The following is a 22,874-nucleotide window of genomic DNA, read 5'->3' as shown; positions in this document are numbered from 1 at the left end:
CCATGGGATTCGGCAAGGCGAGAGCTGTTTCAGTGGAAAGGTGGAGGCAAGAATCAGTTAGAATAGTTTAAAGCGTGGAAGGAGAAGAGGGGGGGTGGAGCCATGAAAAGTGCCAGAGGTTGAGTGCTCCTGTAACTGTCACAGGCAACAAGGTCATTCTTATCCAGCACATCTAAATCAGTACACGTCCTCTGCAACTACTGTTATTCACTTACCCCTTATAAATCATCCCCTAATTATTTTGGAAATCCATATGGTGCTAATGAATCTTACTCCATGTTGTATCACAAAAGTGGCTCCCATGGCCCTGGAATGACCCAATCAAGGCATTTCTAGTCCCCCGACAGTAACCGGTACCTGGGTAAGAGATGCGAACTACACTGGTCCGAACTCAGGAAAAATAAGAATTTTGCTAGGAATTCTAAGGCATGGATGCCGGTCCTGCCACTGGTCACCACTCTGCAAGTCATATTATTCCTCTGTCCCCATGGAGTGACGTGATACAGTGGCCTGACAGGCGTCCTCTCCTGCTCTGGAAAAATGCACAGTGAGGATATGAAGTCTAGAAGCAAGGTCACCTTGTTGTGACCATGAAGAAAAAGGATGAGGGCAAAGCCAGTATGTGAACAAAGCTAAGTGGCATGAGAACGAACTAGGAAATTGCAGAGAAACACAGCAAGGGCCTGGACCAAGCTTCCCTGCAGCCTGGCCCACCTCTGGACTTTTTCAGTAGCTCGATTCAGTCGCTCAGTCTTGTCCAACTGTTTCTGACCCCATGGACTGCAGCACGCCAGGCTTCCCTGTCCATCACCAACGCCTGGAGCCTACTCAAACTCATGTCCATTGCATCAGTGATGCCAATAAATCCATTTTGTTCATTAACCCAGTTAGAGTTTTTTTCTTGTGTGCAAATCATCCTTATGACCCTTGTTTGTGCTTACTACAAACACTTCTCTACGAAGGCTGAGTTTTTCCTTTTTTAAATAAATAAATAAATAAGGAAGCAAAACCATCTACATCTCCCAGAAGAAGAAAGTCAAAATTTAATGAGTAGGACCTCTCAGGAATTTACTGATGCCTGGGCCAAGAAGGAAGATAAGGCAAGGCTCTGAAACCCAAATCTGACTTTACAACCAGACGGGCCAGCAGGCACTGTGACCGCTTCCTCCCTTCACATACTCAGTCCCCACAGAGATGCCCCACTGTGAGCACCCACGATTTCCTGTTCTCCATGTTGCCATCCGAGTAAGCTCCATCACGTGCCTCACGTAATATATTTCCTAGCTTATGAGAAACAAACTTTCTGCTTTCTCTTATATTTCTTTTACTTCTGTGTACTCTCTTACCCAGTCTAAGAAAGTGGAAAATCTAGGTTAATTCTGAAAACAGGCTTTTCGTCCCGTTTCTCTCCATTATGCTACCATACACAGAGCAGTGTCTTTTCCACTGGACAAAATCCATTGAATGTCTCAGTTTGAAGAATTAAAAAGGAAGGAAAATACACGTTAAGCCCAAAGAATTTCAGAAAAAAAGGCAAGACTCAAACCCAACAAGTAAACCTCTATGCCACGTTCTGGAGGGCATTAGTGTAATCCTCTCTGCTCAACTCCTGCCTTTAATCATACTTTGTCTAATGTGAGTGCCTCCTCTCATGTGAAAGTTGTTAAGTACACACAAGGTAAAACCAACCCATATTTTCTTCATCCTAATGCTTCCCAATAGTCCAATTTGCAGACACACAAGGCCATGTTCAACATGAAGTACATATAATGGTTCCCTCCCCTTTGAGAGGCCAAAATTACTTCAAAGAAGTGCTACTCCGAGGAGGAGGAAAAAATCAGAGAAGAGGGAAAACTTCAGCTTGATTTCTGGCTATGTGGTCCTTTATATATACCACAGTCCACTCCAAAACACACACACACACCCCAACTAAATACTGAACATTAAGAAATCTTAATCTGGACCAAGGAAAAATAACACTTTAAAGATACAGGTGATAGAAGAAAATAGGGGAAATAATGTGTCATGCATGTATTAATATCCAGAAGAGATTCTACTACTGAATCTGTTCTGTCATTATGAGCTGAAGAAATTATATTCTATGGTCTTCAGAAATGCTGTTACCAGCTGCACTGCTAAGCAGTCTACTGGCAGGAGGGTAGATCTCAGGAGAATGACCGAAAAAGAGAGAGAGAAAAATGTTCAAATCGCCGTTATTGAAAAGACACAAAAACGATTAACTTGCTTGCACTTACTTCAGCATCACTTTCTAGATTTCAGATAACCCTTGGAGTATTAGAACTTCTGTTTTTGTCATACTACACAGATTGTTTTCATCATATATTTGGCTATTTGAGCACCAAAGTCCATTTTACAAAAGGTGCTCTCCTAAAGAAATCTCAAATACCATACAAATCAAGTCTGTTTCATTTAGCATGTGATGCTAGACCTCTTAATACTCCGAATTCTATAAAATAAATTGATTCAATATTAGCAATGAAATGTAGAAAATATATTTTATGTTTTAAAAATCATTGTCAAGGAGCATATAGTCTTGCCCAGTGGGATATCAATTTTCAACTCCAACTCAAAATGAAAGGATTTTTTTCTCTCTGGAAAGACTGGAATGTAAAATACATGTCCAATTACTCAACGTGGAGAACACTGGAAACAATTTGGAAGTCAGAGAGCTCAGGTAAATGATTCCCTCAGTTTTAAAAAAATTTATATATACACACACACACATATACACATATACTGAGAACTTAAACTATGTGCGCACCAGAGCTTCAGTACAAAAAGAAAAATAGCCATTAGTTTGGATAATTTTCTCTTATTATCCAGGACAATATATTTGATTTGTCTGATTTACGAATACACCTCTGAGTTAAGACCAAACTCTTTAAAAGCTTTTAAAATATTATCTATTCTCTATTTGTGATAACATGGGGAACTCACTAACCTTTATCATACTAAGAGCCACAAAAAATTATACATACTTTAGAAAAATAAACCAATGGAGAGCTGACTAAGTTGTTCAAAGAACTCTTCATTATCCGTTAAATTTAACATGAGCTGCTGGTTGATGACCTTCTTTTTCTCAGAACAATTACATATAACCTATTCATCTAAGGAAATTATGATATTATATGACTCAAACATGAAATTCTACTGATTTGTACCAAAGACGTTTTCTATTCCTTGATATCCAGGAAAACCCATTTGAAAATCTTTTTTAATAACTAATAGTCTCTAAAATATTAAGTAACTTGCTCTTCATGGTGTTCATGGAAAGAAACCAGTTTTATTACATCCATGAGGTGTGACTGGGCATCTCCACACTCATGAAGAGGCAGTTCAATCATCTGACATTCAGTTTAATAGCTAATCAATGAATGCATTTCATTCTACTTGGAAACCTAGGAAGTCAGAAAATTCTAAGTCACATTTTTTATGTACAATTTTTGGCTATTAGCTGACAATCTTAAAAATCAGTATTTGCCTGTTTGAGCTTGCAATGACAACTGAGTCTCTGCAGGAGAACTCGAGTGCATCCTTAAAAAGATAAAAGCTAAGGTTGGTGCTTTGTGAAAACTATCAGTCAACAAATTATGCTGCTATATGTTGTCTTAGTTGGCCTTGCTTGTTTTAGACTAGCTGAAAGATTTCCAGTTCTGTAGAAAAATAATTAACTGTTCTTTTTATAATAGCTTGAAATCGGGGAGCATGATACATCCAGTCTTTTTTCCTCCAGGTTGTTTTGGCTTTTTTTCCCTTTTTTGCCACACCATGCAACTTGCAGAAACCTAGTTTCCTGACCAGGGGTTGAACCTGAACTCCCAGCAGTGAAACCAGGGAGTCCTAACCACTGGACTGCCAGGGAATTCCCATCAGTGTTTTATAGCTTTCAGAGTATAGGTCTTTTACCTCCTTTGTAGCCAAATAACATCATGTTACTGACATAAAAACACATACACAGATCAATGGAACAGAACAGACTGCCCAGAAAGACACCCACACACTTATGGTCAACTAACCTACAACAAAAGAGGCATGAATACAAAAGCAAACACATATAATCTCTTCAGTAAGTGATGCTTAGAAAACCGGACAGCTACATGTAAAAGAATGAAATTAGAACATTTTCTCACACCATATACAGAAATAAATTCAAAGTGGACTAAAGAACTCAGTGTAAGACCAGAAATCATAAAACTCCAAGAATAAAACATACGCAGAATATTCTTTGACATAAATCATAGCAGTATTTTTTCTGAATCTGCCTCCTAAGACAAAGGAAACAGAGACAAAAATAAGCAAATGGGACATAATTACATTTAAAAGTTTTTGCACAGAGGAAGTAATCAACAAAAGGAAAAGACAATCTGCCAAATGAAAATGTTTGCAAATGATGACTAATAAGAGGCTAACACCCAAAATAATCATAACAACAAATACTCAAAACATAAACAACTCATACAACTCAATATAAAATAAATAATCCAATTTTTAAAATGAGCAGAAGACCTAAATAGGCATTTTTTCAAAAAAGATACACAGATGACGAACAGGCCCAAGAAAAGATGCTCAACATTATTCAACCAGAGAAATGAATGCAAATCAAACCACAATGAAATGTCAGTCAAATGGCTATCATCAAAAAGATCACAAGTAACAAATGTTGGTGAGGATATAGAGAAAGAAGAACCCCAGTACCTAGCAGGAATTGAGGGGGATGTAAATTGGTGCTGCCACTATGGAAAACAGTATGCAGAGTCCTCAAAAAACTACAACCAGAACTACCATAAGCTCCAGCAATCCCACTCCTGGATATGTACCTGAAGAAAACAAAAGCACTAAATTTGAAAAAATACATGTTCCTCAATGTTCAATGAAGCATTATTTACAACAGTGAACATATAGCAACAACTCAACAAATGAATGGATAAAGAAGGTGAAATACACACACACACAGGAGTATTACTCAGCCATAGAAACATGAAATCTTGCCATCTGCAGCAACATGAGTAGATCGGTAAGGTATCTGCTTAGCGAAGTCAGTCAGACAGAGGAAGACAAATACCATGTGTTTTCACTTAGATAGGGAGTCTAAAAAAAAAGTGAATGAATATAATAAAACAGAAACAAACCTACCAATACAGAAAACTGTCAGTTAGCAGTGGGGAGAGGGAAGGAGGGAAGTGTAAGATGTGGGAAATTATGAGGCACAAACTACTATGTGGAAAATAAGCTACAAGAATGTATTGTACAACATAGGAAATACAGCCAGTATTTTATAATAACTTTAAATGAAGCATAATGTATAAAAATATTAAATCACTATATTGTAAGTCTGAAACTAATACTGTAAATCAATTATATTTCAATTAAATAGATAAGAAAATGCAGTATATACATAAATGGAATATTAGCTGACCCTTAAAAAGAAAGGAAGGCCCATCATAAGTGACAACATAAATGAGACTTTTGATAAATGAAACAAGCCAAGCTCAAAAGGACAGGTAACTCATGACTGCACTCATACATGACACTTGAATCAAACTCATAGAATCAAAGTAAAATTGTGGCTGCCAGGGACTGGGGGAAAGTGGGGAGTGGGCAGCTGTTGTTTAATGGGTATAGAGCGTCATCCACGCAAGTTGAAAACGCTCTAGCAATCTGTCACACAACAATGTGCATACAGTTAACACTACTATACTACACACGTGAAAACAGCTGGTGGTAAATTTTTTCTGTTCTGTGGTTTTTTTCCACATTTTTTAAAAAATGCCATCTTCTGACCCATGGAAGAAAGTTCTCAAGTATTCTCTCTCCCTCTCTATTTCACTTGTTAGATAGTTTGGTTGTCTTTTTTTTTTTTTTTTTTTTTTTAGCTGCTCAGTTGTGTCCAACTATTTCTTACCCCATGAACTGTAGCACACCAGGCCCCTCTGTCCATGGAATTCTCCAGGCAAGAATACTGGAGTGGGTAGCCCTTCCCTTCTCCAGGAGATCTTCCCCACCGAGGAATGAAACCTGATCTCCCGCACTGCAGGGCACATTATCATCTGAACCACCAGGGAAGCCCCATACAACACACTTAAAAATTGTTAAAATGGTAAATTTATGCCGTGTGGGTTTTGCCACATTTTAAAAATGCTAGCTACTGACCCACTGAGGAAAATTCCCAAGTTTTTTTCCATTTCTCTCTCCCACTCTCTTTCAGCTGTTAAAGGGAGTTTTGCTCTCACATTCCTGAATTTTGTTATCAACCAAGAATGCGCTGTAGAAAAATAGATTTGGATTAAACTGGTTGAAGCCATACTTCAAACAATAAAATTATAAGATTCTGTTTTCTTTCAATGATATCTATTTCAAAAACAGCAAACTTAGGGTTAAAAGAAAAGCGCCTTGAAGAAAGAGGCTCCTAGTAAGTCTTTAATGAAGTAAGTGGAAGAGAGAGTTTTGCCAGTTTATATAAATTACAGGCTTAGCCCAAGCACCTTAATCCTAATCTAGAACAGCGGTTCTAAAACTTCACCTAAATATCAGAATCACCTGGGAGCTTTAAAACCTGCTCCTGAAGACATGACTTGGACCAATTAAATTAGAATCTCTAACATTTAGATCCAGGTATCCAGTGTTTTTGGCTTTTTTTTTTTTTAAAGCTCCCCAGTGGGCAGTCAAAGCTGAGAACATTGACATAGGCTCATGTGATGTACAAACCATCAAAAATGAGAAAATTTATTCAACTGAAGTAATTCATCAATTTTATATATCAAACAGAATAACTATTCATGTTCAGGTTGATCTTTCACTGAGTTAGGTGCCAGTCAAAAATTCCAAAAGTTTAATATGGAATAAATGTGCTGTAAAGATTTCCAGGTGTAAAGAGCAAGCAAGCAAATGTTTCATTTTTCTGTGCACAAAATGAAATAACTCCCTTCATAGGCTATGCCTTAGTTCAAAATAAATACAGTTGATCATGACAAAGATACAGAATTTGTAAAGGACATCCAGTCTTTCTTGCCTTTCTCTAAACCAATTCAAATACTACCTTCCTACCCCACTCTGCCCCAGCCCCCTTTGCTAAATTGACCACCTCAAGGAAACAGACAGAATTTGGAATTTTGTTTTCAATCTGAATCTCATTCACAATAACATGTTACCTAAACTGCATTTTAAGCTCTCGTTTGTAATTGTGTAACTAAAGGCTCTCTACCCACAGACTTGCAAATGGAACCTAGGTTTGGTGTCAAGATTAATAGAGCATTGTGATAGCGGGAGTCAGTTTCTGCCTCCAGCAAAGCCTCAAGTCAGATCTTTTTAGGGGGGTTAGGGAAATGCCTGGAAGAGGGCGAGCTGAAGTGATGGTCTGAGTTCCCCAGAGTTAAGGGAGGGTGTGTGTTTGCAGTTCGATGCTCCCCAATGGTCCTCCATCAGCTGAGGACAAGGAACATGGAAGATCCTGAGCCTCTCTTTTAATCTACCCAAGATACTCCCCTTTGGCAATCAGACCACTCCAAGACACACCAGGGACAAATACTGAGAGCTACTGAACATGGGAAAGGTACAAAAGAAGTCTCAACTCAGGCATTGAAGGAGAGAGGCAGGGCCTCAGGGACCCTCCAGGCTGGTGAATTAGGTGGCTTCCTGGGTTGATTATTTACTGTGGACTAAGCGCTTTATGCTGCAGGAGACACGATTTCTATCCCTGGGTCAGGAAGATCCCGTAGAGAAGGGAATGGCAACCCACTCCAGTATTCTTGCCTGGAGAATCCCATGGACAGAGGAGCCTGGGAGGGTTCTTGTTGAACCAACTTAGCACACATGCATGCAAGCACTTTACATGCATATCAAGTTCAATCCTCCCCACAGTGCTGGGCTACAAATATTATTTTCACTTTGAAGGTGAAGAGCTTGACCCTAAGAAAGGTTACGTGACTCCTCCAACGTATCTCAATCAGTAAGTGTTCGTGGGGCTTTGTGGACATTCAAAAATTTAGAAGTAATATTAAACCTAACTTCCAAGTTTTATCACAAGTATCTATATACTGGCCAAGACTAATCTTCAAAAAATTCAGTATGTACCAATTGTTTCACCTGATTTCCTTCACTCGCTTCAGTTTTAAAATATAAGATTTAAAATGCAGTGCCCTCATTTCCATTTTATAATGTAAAATATTAAAAGAAAAGCAAGAGAAATTCATCATTCTGCCAATGGTAGGGGAAATTCTTGAATTTGTGATTATGTCCAAAATAAAAACTTATTTTTTGCTCTGGCATATTCAATTGCTCTCTGATCTCCTAAACTCAATGGGATTCTCTTTTAAGGCAAAGTTCATTCTTTGAAGATTCGCATGCTATGTCACTTCAGTCATGTCTTGACTCTTTGCGACCCCATGGACTGTAGACTACCAGGCTCCTCTGTCCATGGGATTCTCCAGGCAAGAATACTGGCACAGGTTGCCCTGCCCTCCTTCAGGGGATCTTCTTGACCCAGGGATCGAACCCACATCTCTTACGCCTCCTGCAATGGCAGGGGGGTTCTTTACCGCTAGCACCACCTGGGAAGCCCCAGTAGTCACATACTGCATTCTAAATATAAGCCCAGAAACACACTTGGATATCCCAAGTGGATGGAGTCCCAGAAAGTGATAATATGATTTAATTTGAACAGTAATATATCAAGTGTGCATCAGATTTTTATCCTTATATTTTACAAACTTGTTTACCAGGTATATGCTATAAAATATACATTGCTATATGCCTTTGGAGAAAAGAAATACATTGAGAAGTATGATCTGTCTGAAATAGTTTAGAAAAAATATGTGTATATATGACATTTCTGACAAGGAGGTTTTTCACAGCTGTGTACTAACACAGCTGTTTCCATGCAGAGGATTTTTAAATATAGCCCCCAAAACAGACCATTAGACTTTCAGCTGTTTTTGTGAACAAGTAATGTGTGAAACAGACATATTCTTTCCATTCTATTATAAAATCTCTCCACAACCTTGATCCTCATCCTGTTGTAGATACCCACCCCTGGGGTAATAAACAGGGATCACATGGGGTCTGGATTACGGGGGGTCAGAGACAAGTTGAAGATGAGGGATGGAGTGACATTAGGCATGGTCTGGCAGACAACCTCTAGGTGACCAGAAGTTACATGTTTACTACACTTACTCATCTCAGAGTGGGCCAGACATCATTCTTAGCAAAGTGCTTGCTTATTCTGAGTATTCATTTATATCTTAAACATCTGCTAAATTGACAGTGGGCATACTCTTTTACGGGCTTCCTAGGTGGTCCTAGTGGTAAAAAAGCTGCCTGTAAATGCAGGAGGCATAAAGGAAGTAGGTTCGATCCCTGGGTCAGGAAGATTCCCTGCAGGAAGGCATGGCAACCCACTCCAGTATTCTTGCCTGGAGAATTCCTGTGGACAGAGGATCCTGGTGGGCTACAATCTATAGGGTCACAAAGAGCCGGACACAACTGAAGCAACTTAGCATACACTTACATTCATGAATACACAGACCTGTCTGTGTAAAAATGCTACTTCATCTATGTTACATTTAAACATTTAGAGAACGCAGTTGTGGATACATTTTCGAGTTTGGGTGTTTCCTAGTCACACCCAAAGGAGGATATTTGAACTATGATATTTTCCTACACAGAAAATGTTTCATCTATTTTCTAGCAGTGCCCTCAAATCTTAGTACTTTTTTCTATTTACCAAAGTAATGCACAAAGAATTTCCAGGATTAAATAAAAGTAAAAATGAAGACAGCATCAGAGATGACAGGGAGTATCTGTGGTATACATTACATTGAAACAAGTCATCTAACCTTCTTTTTTTTTTTAATTATTATTATTTTTTTTTTCCAGTGGGTTTTGTCATACATTGATATGAATCAGCCATGGATTTACATGTATCCCCAATCCCGATCCCCCCTCCCACCTCCCTCTCCACCCGATCCCTCTGGGTCTTCCCAGTGCACCAGGCCCGAGCACTTGTCTCATGCATCCCACCTGGGCTGGTGATCTGTTTCACCATAGATAGTATACATGCTGTTCTTTTGAAATATCCCACCCTCACATTCTCCCACAAAGTTCAAAAGTCTGTTCTGTATTTCTGTGTCTCTTTTTCTGTTTTGCATATAGGGTTATCGTTATCACCTTTCTAAATTCCATATATATGTGTTAGTATGCTGTAATGTTCTTTATCTTTCTGGCTTACTTCACTCTGTATAATGGGCTCCAGCTTCATCCATCTCATTAGGACTGGTTCAAATGAATTCTTTTTAATGGCTGAGTAATATTCCATGGTGTATATGTACCACAGCTTCCTTATCCATTCATCTGCTGATGGGCATCTAGGTTGCTTCCATGTCCTGGCTATTATAAACAGTGCTGCGATGAACATTGGGGTGCATGTGTCTCTTTCAGATCTGGTTTCCTCAGTGTGTATGCCCAGAAGTGGGATTGCTGGGTCATATGGCAGTTCTATTTCCAGTTTTTTAAGGAATCTCCACACTGTTTTCCATAGCGGCTGTACTAGTTTGCATTCCCACCAACAGTGTAAGAGGGTTCCCTTTTCTCCACACCCTCTCCAGCATTTATTGCTTGTAGACTTTTGGATAGCAGCCATCCTGACTGGCGTGTAATGGTACCTCATTGTGGTTTTGATTTGCATTTCTCTAATAATGAGTGATGTTGAGCATCTTTTCATGTGTTTGTTAGCCATCTGTATGTCTTCTTTGGAGAAATGTCTGTTTAGTTCTCTGGCCCATTTTTTGATTGGGTCATTTATTTTTCTGGAATTGAGCTGCAGGAGTTGCTTGTGTATTTTTGAGATTAATCCTTTGTCTGTTTCTTCATTTGCTATTATTTTCTCCCAATCTGAGGGCTGTCTTTTCACCTTGCTTATAGTTTCCTTTGTAGTGCAAAAGCTTTTAAGTTTCATTAGGTCCCATTTGTTTAGTTTTGCTTTTATTTCCAATATTCTGGGAGGTGGGTCATAGAGGATCTTGCTGTGATTTATGTCGGAGAGTGTTTTGCCTATGTTCTCCTCTAGGAGTTGTATAGTTTCTGGTCTTACATTTAGATCTTTGATCCATTTTGAGTTTATTTTTGTGTATGGTGTTAGAAAGTGTTCGTTTCATTCTCTTACAAGTGGTTGACCAGTTTTCCCAGCAACACTTGTTAAAGAGGTTGTCTTTTTTCCATTGTATATCCTTGCCTCCTTTGTCAAAGATAAGGTGTCCATAGGTTCGTGGATTTATCTCTGGGCTTTCTATTCTGTTCCATTGATCTATATTTCTGTCTTTGTGCCAGTACCATACTGTCTTGATGACTGTGGCTTTGTAGTAGAGTCTGAAGTCAGGCAGGTTGATTCCTCCAGTTCCATTCTTCTTTCTCAAGATTATTTTGGCTATTCGAGGTTTTTTGTATTTCCATACAAATTGTGAAATTCTTTGGTCTAGTTCTGTGAAAAATACCGTTGGTAGCTTGATAGGGATTGCATTGAATCTATAGACTGCTTTGGGTAGAATAGCCATTTTGACAATATTGATTCTTCCAATCCATGAACACGGTATGTTTCTCCATCTGTTTGTGTCCTCTTTGATTTCTTTCATCAGTGTTTTATAGTTTTCTATGTATAGGTCCTTTGTTTCTTTAGGTAGATATACTCCTAAGTATTTTATTCTTTTTGTTGCAATGGTGAATGGTATTGTTTCCTTAATTTCTCTTTCTGTTTTTTCATTGTTAGTATATAGGAATGCAAGGGATTTCTGTGTGTTAATTTTATATCCTGCAACTTTACTATATTCATTGATTAGCTCTAGTAATTTTCTGGTAGAGTCTTTAGGGTTTTCTATATAGAGGATCATGTCATCTGCAAACAGTGAGAGTTTTACTTCTTCTCATCTAACCTTCTTAAGAGAGAAAGGTTACTACCACCATGTCAGAGTCCATGAGTCCAAAGGATGATCTGAAATCCTTTATTCTGGAGAAGATGCATCATGTCTGATTTGGAAAAATGCCTACACATGGTCAGACCTAAATCCTCTACTTCAAAAGAGTGAAGACATTCTTCCTCTCTTGTATCCCCTTTTGCATTTTTTATTCAATTGCTTTATTGATGTCTAATGGAGTGGAATCAATAAATTATGACCTTGCTCCAAGAAATGTTCTGATGACTGACTTCAGTTATCCTACTACAAAGAAATATATACATACAAGTAGTCTACTACGTTACAAAAGGAACTACTTATCAAATTAGGACTACCTTGTTCAGTGGTATATATTAAGAAGATAGTCCTAATTCAATTAATCGCCTAAGTGAAAACACTGTTAGTGCATGAGTGGATTCCTACAGAAAAATTTATCTTTGAGCTACTATACAATCCAATAAGTATATCCATTGTTTGGAATGGAAAAAATTTCTTCTGAATGAAGGATTTAGTGTCTTATCTTTAGGGAGTTCTTTGTTTATCAACTAGTTTTTGATTTCTTCTTGGGCTTCATGCCCCAGTGAGTGTATGTATGCATTTGTGTTTTACTCAAAGTGTTAGTATCTCTTATGTCTGATTCTTTGTGACCCCATGGACTGCAGCCTGCCAGGCTGCTCTGTCCATGAAGTTCTCCAGGCAAGAATACTGGAGTGAGTATTCCCTTCTCTGGGGAATCTTACCCACCCAGGGATTGAACCTGGGTGTCCTGCATTACAGGCAGATTCTTCACTGTCTGAGCCATCAGGGAAGCACATACATAATTCATCCAAACATACCACTGAGGATTCACATATGTATGAATATATACCACATCATTTCAAAGTAGTTACATTAAAGTACATACAAGAGAAATAGGAGGAGATGAAACCTCAATACTTTGGCTACCTGATGTGAAGAACTGACTCCTTGGAAAAGACCCTGATGCTGGGAAAGATTGAAGGCAGGAGGAGAAGGGGATGACAGAGGATGAGACGATTGGATAGCATCACTGACTCGATGGACATGAGTTTGAGCAAGCTCCAGGAGTTGATGATGGATAAGAAAGCCTGGTGTGCTGCAGTCATGTCCATGGAGTCTCAAAGAGTTGGACATGACTGAGTGACTGAACTGAACTGAACCCTCAAGAGACAATGTACAAAGTTATGAAATCAAGACTGAGATCACAAATCCCATATACCAGGCCTAAAGAAGTCACTATAGAACTAACAAAATGAGAATTAGAAAATTAAGAAAATGGTGAATCTGCATAAAATACAAAGCACTGTCACTTCACACGGAGCTTCTTAACACATAAATGTATTACTTTATATTACTGAGCTCTTCTGAAATGCCAGTCACTGTTTTCTGGTCATTAGGGATACAGTGATGCACAAGATAAACCAAGTCCCTGCTCTAAAGAGGTTAACAGTCAAGCAGCACGGACAGATGAAATGGGTAAACAAGTAACTGTGTAATTTCAGACAATGATAATTTCTTTAAAGAAAAATAAAGCAGAGTTAGAGAATTCAGACTGACCCTGGGGTAGGAGAGAGAGTAATGCTATTTGAGCAGAGATCTCAATGAAATTAGTTAACCATGCAGATGTATGAGGGGAGAGCATATGAGGAGGGGAGGAAAGCAAATGCAGATGCTTTAAGGCAGGAAGAGCACGATGCGTTCAAGAAATATCAATGCCAGTGTGGCTGGAAGAGAGTGAGAGGAAGAGAGAAAAGTAAAGAGATCAGAGAATCAGGCAGAAACTGGATGGCATCCTCTTGGAAAGAAGAGGAGAAGGAAGCGTCAGGAAAGTAGAAGAGTGTGCCAGCATGGAAGCCAAGAGGAAAAACAGTTTCCAGTAGAAGGAACCAACACACTGTGTCAAATGATGGTGCGAGACTTAGTGAAATGAAGCATGGGATTCAGCAAATGGATTTGTTTCAGTGAAAAACAAAACCTTTCCAAGAGTTTTTCCAGCAGAGAAATAGAGTATTGACTGCAGAAGAACAATCCCCTCATTCATGAGGTAGAGATGATAATATTCAGCTCATGGGGATGCTGTAAGAAACAAACCAATTTTAAAAATGTTGATAGAAAGTACCTGGCATATAGACAATGTGCTCAATAAATGGTAGCAATGATTTTTTTTATTGCCGTATCTACTAAAGCTGTGTTAATGTCTGCTCTACAGCAAAGTGATTCAGTTTTTTATTTATCAATATAAATTCTTATATACACACATTCTTTTATATATTCTTTGCCATTATGGCTTATCACAGAATATAGAATACAATTTCATGTGTTCTACAGTAGGGCCTTGTGGTTTATCCATTCTACATATAATAGTTCACATCTGCTAACCCCAAATTCACATCCCATCCTCTCCCATCCCCCTCCCTCTTCACAGTCACAACTCTGTTCTCTGTATCTGTGAGTCTGTCTGTTTCATAAAAGTTCCTGTGTGTCATATTTTAGAGTCCTTTTATAAGTAATATTATACGGTATTTGTCTTTCTCGGACTTGCTTCACTTAGTATGAATAATCTTTAAGTACCTCTGTGTTGCTACAAATGGCGTTATTTTATTTGTTTTTCAGCTCAGTCGTTTTCCATAGTGTATATGTACTACATCTTTTTGGTTCATTCATCTGTCAATGGACGTTTAAACTGCTTCCATGTCTTACCAATTGTGAACAGTGCTACTACAGGGTGCCTGTATCTTTTTGAATTAGAGATTTCTCCAGATACATGCCCAGGAGTGGGACTGCTGAATCATTTGGTAGCTCTATTTTTAGTTTAAGGAACCTCTGTACTGTTCTCTATAGTGACTGTACCAATTTACATTCCCACAAATAGCATAGGAGGGTTCCCCTTTCTCCAACACCCTCCCCAGCATCTATTATTTGTAGCATTTATTACTTATTATTTTTAACTATGGACATTCTGACCAGTATGAAACGGTACCTCATTGTAGTTTTGATTTGCATTTCTGTAATAATTAACAATGCTGAACCTCTTTTCATGTCCCTGTTAACCATCTGTATGTCTTCTTTGGAGAAATGTCTATTTAGGTCTTCTTCCTATTTTTCAGTTGCATTCTTTGCTTTTTGTTGTTGTTGAACTGTATGAGCTGTTGGCATACTTTTGAAAGTAACCCCTTGTCATTCACATCATCTGCAAATATTTTCTCCTCAGTCTGTAGGTTTTTTCATTTTGTTTATAGTTTCCTTTGCTGTGCAAAAGCTTATAAGTTTGATTAGATCCCATCTGTTTATTTTCTATTGCCATGGGAGACTGATTTAAGAAAACATTGGAATGACTTATGTCAGAAAATGTTTTGCCTATGTTCTCTTCTAGGAAGTGGCTTAAAGACAAATTTGAGACATGCCACCATAAAATTTCTAGAAAAGAACATAAGCAAAAAAAAAAAAAAAAAAAGAACATAAGCATCAGGTTTTAATAATAATTAGGTATGTGTTTTGATTTATATTACCACAAATTGTCTACTCTTTATCAATATTCTCTCATTACACAGAAGCACAATGATGTAAGGTATTCAGTCCTTAGGAACTAGTTTCCCCAAGCTGACAGATCATAAGAAAGCTATTATCTCTTGGGTAACAACTAATTATTCCTTCAAAGAGGCAGGAAAAAAAATATGCACATTAACCCTTCTACTAGAATGAAAATCTGGGAAATGATTATATAGGCTATTTATCCTTTTAAAGACTTGAAAGGCTCCCAAATGGTAGTTTTCACACTAGTTCTCAGATGGAGGAGGTCCTCAATGGTGTCTTAATGGCCACATGGAGGGCAGGATGGGAGAGAGAATGATTGGTGATGGTGGGGATCACTCTGCTTGGATCAGAGCAGTTCCACTTTTGTCTGTGCTTACACTGGACTCTACATTAGATTTCATTTGAAGAAACACTCTTAGCTAAAAGGAAATTTGAAATTCTTGCCCTAAATGAACAGTAAGAGTCTACAGTGATGCTCTCACTACTCACTGAAATCTTTTCACTATAACTCTACAAGCCACCGAATTTGATTTAAATAATCACTAAAATCAGACAGAAAATTAAAGTATATGCAATGCATAACTCAAGTTAGAAATAAGGCCTAAAATTAAATGAGCAGCCCTGAATGTTGATATCTCCAGTTGTTTATCCATGACATACCATATCACTGAAGACACGGGTACCCACTTGCTTCGTTTGATTTCATGTACTTTATCCCATACCGTAAAAGGATTTTCTCCTCTTCAATAGCCCCCAGTGCAGTGATGAGTTGGAAAATTAACTCCACATTTCCTCTTTTCAAATGCTCATAACTCATCTGACTCTTGAGCAAGAAATGCTCACACACTTTCTCAGGGTGAGGGCCATGTGATTCCCATTGTCTTAATGGAAATCGCACTTAGACCCTACAGAAGGGCTTTAGCCATTTAGGTATTCCCATTTCCACAGCCAAGGCTGTTGCTTTTCATTTCCTCCGGGTTTTATTTTCTTCCATTAAAACTGTTATATGATAATTATGATGCACATCCATGAACAAGACACTGCGTAAGTGCCCTTTTCCTCCTTCCACAGTCTCTCTCCATAGCACTATAGTTTCTTCAAATAATCTTCTCCTTGGTACAAGAATAGTGTACTAGTAAATTCATGTATAATAGGCATAGTCATACTAATCGTAGAGGCTCACGAACTCATGTGATTTGTTACGTCCAGAATATTTTAAGTGTGAAAGCCCTTTTAACTTCAAAATTTCTCATGAGCTTTTACTTAAGAGTAAGTGTACTTTTGGTTTCTGAATAGTGAGAAGACGTAATGACAAGAAGACACTATGAATCATAGAGCCCTATTAATTAAACTATGGTTTTTTAATTATAAGAGTTGTTTCATGTATGTTAATCACAGCATACTCTAAAAACAGAACATTCATGTGTGAAATACATGATACGTTTAATTTACAGACAGGCTTAACACAGCCATGGATTTTTAAAGCCTTTGTATTAATACTAACTCTGGGCCTTGCAGAAATCCTTTCCCTACATGTTGCAAATTCCTAGTAGAAGAGAAAAGACATGGTCTCCAGAATCAGAAAAACCTTCATAAACTTATCCTATTTGATTCCTAGCTTCCTTATCAAGTTTAGAGTCAAGGCTATGTATTTTAAAATATATGTGGTACTTGATATGCAATAGTAATAATGGCTAATATTTACTACATGTTTACTGTGGACTGTAAGTTGGGCTTACACAGCTTGTTTATCTGTACATCTTAAGACATAAGCTTGTAATAAACAACAACCCCATGAAGTATATTGTGGTGGTCAACAGAATCCACATCAGAGTTCAAGCACTTGGGTTCAAACCTAGGATCTGGGCTCTAAGATCTACTTGCAACATGACCAAAGACAAATTATTTAATTTCTGAAGTATTTTCTTCCTCATCTATAAAAAGGAATAACAGTAATCCTTATTTTATAGTAATAATATTTGACAAGTGCTTCATATAATGTCTGGAACAGAGTAAGTATTAGATTTTATTATCATTTTACAGGTGAGGCAATTGAGTTTGATAAATTAACTTGCCCAAGGTCACATGGATGCACAACTGGGGCTCTAATCAGATTTCTTTCTCTAAGGCACATTTTATAGGTGTTGGCTTCTTTCAAACAGATACTTGCTCCTCTTCCCACTGCTCCTATTTAGGTTCATCCTTCCTGGGTAATGTAAGGAAAAGGCAACTCAATTGAAGCAGTAGACAGCTGTAATCACTTCAATCACACACTAATTTACACAGACAACCAGGAGAATGAACTATTTTCCCACATGAAGCCCCTTTCAGGGAACAATGAAGAGCAAATGAAACAACTTAGACTTGCAAACCCTTGCAACTCAGCAGCAGGTGAGATAAGCAGCAAGTAGATTATCCAGAAGCACTTGGGCACACAGGGCCATCAGTCCTTGAACACACAGCCAGGTCTACCCTCTGTGATTCCTCATCTTCCTCTGCTACGACAAACATGTGACTTGCTTCTGCTAAGTTTTTCTCCAGATGGAGCTAACCTAATCAGGTATTCACATCTTTCCTAAATGTTGTTGATTTACCTAAGACTTGTCTCTTCATAACATGAGGACAATGCTCTCTTATCAAGTCAAGGCAGAGTAAGTCATACAGGCACACTTAAGTCCTTGCAGAAGTCTGTACCCAACTTGATTGAGCCCTGAGTATCCATACACCCCATTCCCAGGGTACAAATATCCAGAAACAGAGCAGAATCCTTCCTGCATCTCATTGTCCAGATTTATCTTAATGCTAAAGATATTTCCACTCAATCCTCAGCCCAATATCATTTATTTTTATTAATTCAACACAAACTAAATTAAGAACTCAACTCCCAATGTCTTTCATAAGACCTTCTATCATATCCCAGTGACTTATAATCCTTAAACTAGACTTCTATTTTAATGCATCCCAGTTATACCAACTAGTCTTAATAATCTCTCCTCTCCAACACAATGGTATTCACTTTTCATCAGTACTTAAATGGGAGTTTCTATTTGAACTTGACATCAGAAGTTATCGTGAAAAATTACAAGGCATTGATTATAGCAGGCTCAAAGGACTGGGAGCTCAAAAGAGTGCTCATTGTCAGTGAACTTTTATACATCTATATTATGCAAGGAATAAACTTTGATCCTATGACCTCAAATCTCTCTGCAAACCCGTGTGTGTGAAAGTCTCTTAGCTGTGTCTCTTTGCGAACCCATGGACAATACAGTCCATGGACTTCTCCAGGCCAGAATACTGGAGTGGGTAGCCTTTCCCTTCTCCAGGGGATCTTCCCAACCCAGGGATCAAACCCAAGTCTCACTGCAGGCAGATTCTCTACCAGTTGAGCCACAAGGGAAGACCCTCTGCAAACCCCTAGGTGTTATTTTAAATTTGAGACATTCCCTCTCAAAGTCACTCAAAGATTCAAATTTGGCCTCAAGCTTACACATATTCCCAGAGAGTCCACATTCTAAGCAATAATTTAATAGACCATGCTTTCTGATCAGTACAAGCCTTCCACGATGTTTGTATTAGAAAAAATTGTCACTTAAATACTAGCAAAGTGGATTGGCATGTCCTCAGCAAATAACACATGAACAATGAACTGAAAGTGAGGTCTCCATTACCATTGGGGTTGTCAATAAAGTCTTTTGACAAATTATAATTAAGGGCTTCCCTGGTAGCTCAGTGGTAGAGAAACTGCCTGCCCGTGCAGGAGACATGGGTTTGATCCCTCATCTGAGACGACCCCACATGCCATGGAGCAGCTAGGCTCATGTGTCACATAAGCCTCTGCTCTGGAGCCTGGGAACGGCAACGAACTGAGCCCACGCGTCACAACTACTGAAGCCCGCACGCCTAGAGCCTGTCTCCTGAAACAGAAGCCACTGCAGTGAGAAACCCGCGCATGGCAACTCAAGAGTAGCCCCAGCTCTCAAACTAGAGAAAAGCCTGCACAGCAATGCAGAGCCAAAAATAATAAAAATTTAATTATAATTAAAATTTCCATTAGAAACACCCAAAGCCTTCTGTGCCAAATTGAAAAGGACAAAACTGGTACAAAGAGAATTTCCAAGTTTTTGAAAGGTCATTATGAAACAATAGGATGTTAAAAAAAAAAAAAATTTTTTTTTTTAAAATGTGGCATTACCCCCTTGAAACAAGTTGAAAGGCAGAAAAAGCGAAAATGTGACGCCTATAACCAGGGTGCTCAGTCAGCCAGTTCCTTACCAAAATAGTCCCAGAATCACAACTCTGTTGCATTCCTCTCGCCTTTCACTTCTGAAGAGTTCTCCTTTGATTAACTCCCTTGCAGTGTGGGACTCCACAGTATTCTGAAGGCTAGCTTGGAACTCAAGACTACTGATGATGGGGCAGTTTCCCACAGCCAGACCTTCAGGAAGAGGTGGACAGATTAGCCCAATTTGGGGCTTTATTCTCCAGGAGCCTCAGGATCTAACAATCCCAAAAGATGAGTTAAAAAGCAACAGAAGAATCTGGAAGACACTCAGTCAAAGCTATTTTCTTCTCCCAACATAAACTCAAAACAGGTGTATCACTTATTTTTTGACTCTGATAAACTTTGAACTTTCTGCTTCTATACACAATGACTAAATTTAACCACTAACTCAACCAAATGGTTGACAAGTCCATCACTGTTGATTGAGTGTGTAATAATCATAGAGGAGTTTAAAACCTGGAGCCCAAAAGAAGCCTTATAGGTGTCTGTAGGGACGCTGAGGGAAAGAATTGTTTGTAATCTTGTAAGGAATCAGGTCTCCAGGCAGCTCCTTTTGTAAACACACACACAGCTGAACCACTGGCCTGCCAGTCTCATGGATACCCTTTCTCGGATGATAAGGAAACATGAGTATGAGGAGTGAGAATTTATTTCAGGAGCTACACCAGGTACCGCTCAGTTAAAATAGAAGCATGAACCTGGGCCTAAAGGAGGGGTGAGCAAAAGGGCTTCCTGACAAGTTCCTTTCTAACAAAAGCTTATTTCTCTACGTACTGTGCAATCTGCACCATTACCCAACCCACACACATTTTCTCAAGTCATCAGCTAGCCTATTTTTACCAAATAATAATCACTATCACATTTTGAGCACCAGGCTAAATTCCAAATTGTATCTCATGTATATCACTCCCCAGAAGGTAAATATTTTCCCCTTATTTTCATAAATGTGGGGGGACACGGAAACCGAGTTTTAGAGAGCGTCTGTAAATTGCCCCAGTTTGCACAAATTGCAAAGGTGAGATCCGCACCAGGCGCACGCTGGCTCCAAAGTCACCTCTAATCACTGTTAGGTGTAATATAAAGAACAAATATCTAGCCAAACCTTACAACATTGTGCCTCACTTTTATAATTTCTCATCATCTTAACATTTCATCATCGGGGGCGGGGAGGTGTTAGCCAGAAAACAGCATTGTTTAAAAATGTTCAAAATTGACACCACCACAAATTAGCACCCAGAAACCATGACTTATGGGTCCTAATTTGACACAAAAGTTTATAGCTCATGACTTCTTGATCAAAGAAGCTGCAAGGATGTTTCTGACTTTTAGGAAGAGCTATCATTTCAAATGGCTGAGTTTCAGACGCAGCAGAAACGTTATCCGTATTTTGGGGCTGCGTACTATGCAAGCCTGCACTGCAAGCCCTGTACTCACCCAACTTCAATACTGAAGAAAGAGCCTGGAGTCCGTGACAGAGACATCAATGGCTTAACGGATAAGAGGACCTTAAGGTCTGAAGCAAGGTCCCCGGGGCAGCACCGCACCAACCACTGCGCCCCGACCACCGCACCGAGATGGCGGAGGGCGTGCAGGACAAAGCGGCATGCGCCACTTCTGGGGGAAAGGGGCGGTTACTAATTAAAGGGAAATTGACAGCAGGTTGGCTCATCAGTTACCAGGGCAACCAGCAGAGGGGCACACCCCTCACCACCCTGTTGATAAGCTCTCATAGAGGAGACGTGTGTGTGCGTGCTCAGTCATGGCCTACTCTGCGACCCCATGGACTGTAACCCGCCACACTCTTCTGTCCATGGAATTTTCCAGGCAAGGGTACTGGAGTGGGTTACCGTTTCCCCACCCAGGGATTGAACCCACGTCTCTTGCACTGGCAAGCAGATTCTTTACCACTGCGTCGCCTGGGAAACCCATAATGGAGATGTTCTGATTTAAAGCTAAAACAATGATCAGCTGGGGCCTGGAATAAGTATGTAGGACATGTAGGGCATAGGTGAAGCAGGCATTGGTTGAGTAAGGGATGTTCAGAGCCATCTTGATGGCCTGATCATACATATATCCTGGAAGGAAGGAGGAAGGGGAGGCAGGAAAGAAAGCAGGAAGGAAGAAAGGGAGGGAGGTATCTGAATCACCTGGAGAACTTATTAAACAGACTTCTCTGCTTTGTCCGCATTACCGATTCAGTACCTCAGCTATAGGACCAAAGAATGTGCATTTCTAGAAAGTTTCAAGACGTTGCTGGTATCGAGACTGCCCATTCAGCTGCTGTAGAACAATTGAGGCAGAAGTTCTTAACAGAAGCTGCTCAAATAGTAGCTAAGTAGATTTTAAAATAGTAATTTGAAAAATACTATCTCATCTCAAAACACTTCACGCTTCACCAGGAGTTAAAGGGAGATGGGAGACGACTCATTTAGTCAAGAATGAAAAAGAATTAAAATTCAGAAGCTTGGATTTCTCTGGGCAAGGAGTGTGTTTTTGGTTGTGCTGTGTTTACTCTTGGAAAAATGTGGCATCCCGCTTTTATTCTCAAAGGGCTTGAAATGCTAATTAAAAATGTTCTTTGAAATCAAATAGCTCTTTAAAGGCTGTATTTTGATGATTTGACTGTAAATGAATGAAAAGCATATGGATTAAGTCACACATGGTTTTAAAGAACTACAGGCAAAAGTGTCTAATGAGACACATTGAAAGTTTACCAAATTGAAATGTTTGAAAGAAAAAGTCACTGGATAGAGGAAAACAAGCTGATTTTACTCGAATTGGAATGCTAACATAACTACATGTGTGTGTGTATGTGTGTGTATATATATATATGTAATTTATGTTAAGAATGTGAACATCCCCTTTAGGTATCTGTATTTATCATTTCTGCCAAGGGTCTAATATATTCCCTTATTGTATTGAAGCTAACCACTCAAATACATAATTATAAAAAATAAATTTGATACTGAAATAGGAGTTTCAGACAAATAATTAATAAGATAGATAATATTTGCCTTCTGACTAAGGCTGAGCGTCAGCACCTAAGACGGTTTTTGTATTGTCATTAGTGAATGATCTAC

The sequence above is a fragment of the Cervus elaphus genome, chromosome 17 (assembly GCF_910594005.1).
Source record: "Cervus elaphus chromosome 17, mCerEla1.1, whole genome shotgun sequence".
NCBI classification, from domain to species: domain Eukaryota; kingdom Metazoa; phylum Chordata; class Mammalia; order Artiodactyla; family Cervidae; genus Cervus; species Cervus elaphus.
The sequence above is the reverse complement of the archived record's forward strand: the minus strand, read 5'-3'. Positions refer to the sequence as shown.